Source organism: Nestor notabilis, unplaced genomic scaffold (assembly GCF_000696875.1).
Source record: "Nestor notabilis isolate BGI_N333 unplaced genomic scaffold, ASM69687v1 scaffold14202, whole genome shotgun sequence".
NCBI lineage: Eukaryota > Metazoa > Chordata > Aves > Psittaciformes > Psittacidae > Nestor > Nestor notabilis.
The window spans coordinates 36117-36432 of NW_009917208.1; the positions used below are offsets into that span (position 1 = coordinate 36117).

A 316-nucleotide genomic window follows, 5' to 3' on the forward strand; every position below is an offset into this window, starting at 1 on the left:
GTTGGATTTTAGGGTCCTGCAAATTAAACTTAACAATTAAATTAATTAACAATTAAATTTAATAATTAAACCCCAAAATTCAGCGCGTCAGAAGCCAGTGAAGACCCTGCTGGGACTCCTTTGGCTTCATAGAAGACTTTGGCTGCGGGTAGACGCTCACAGATTCCGAGTTCACTTGCCAAAAAGCTTCCTAATAGGGGTCTATAGGTTTTGCTTTCTGCCGCAGCAGGAAAAATCAGCATTGCAGGAGCTGATTCTGTGTCAGGCAGAGAAATGCTTCACCAGTGTGGATCTTACTCTTTCCAAACGGAACACA

At 42.4% G+C, this 316-nt stretch overlaps 1 protein-coding gene across 1 annotated transcript in view; it reads left to right on the plus strand.

The window, feature by feature from the left end:
• C2CD3 (C2 calcium-dependent domain containing 3) overlaps positions 1-316 on the plus strand; it is a gene marked incomplete at its 5' end in the record, with an annotated part of 36271 nt that overhangs the window by 35627 nt on the left and 328 nt on the right.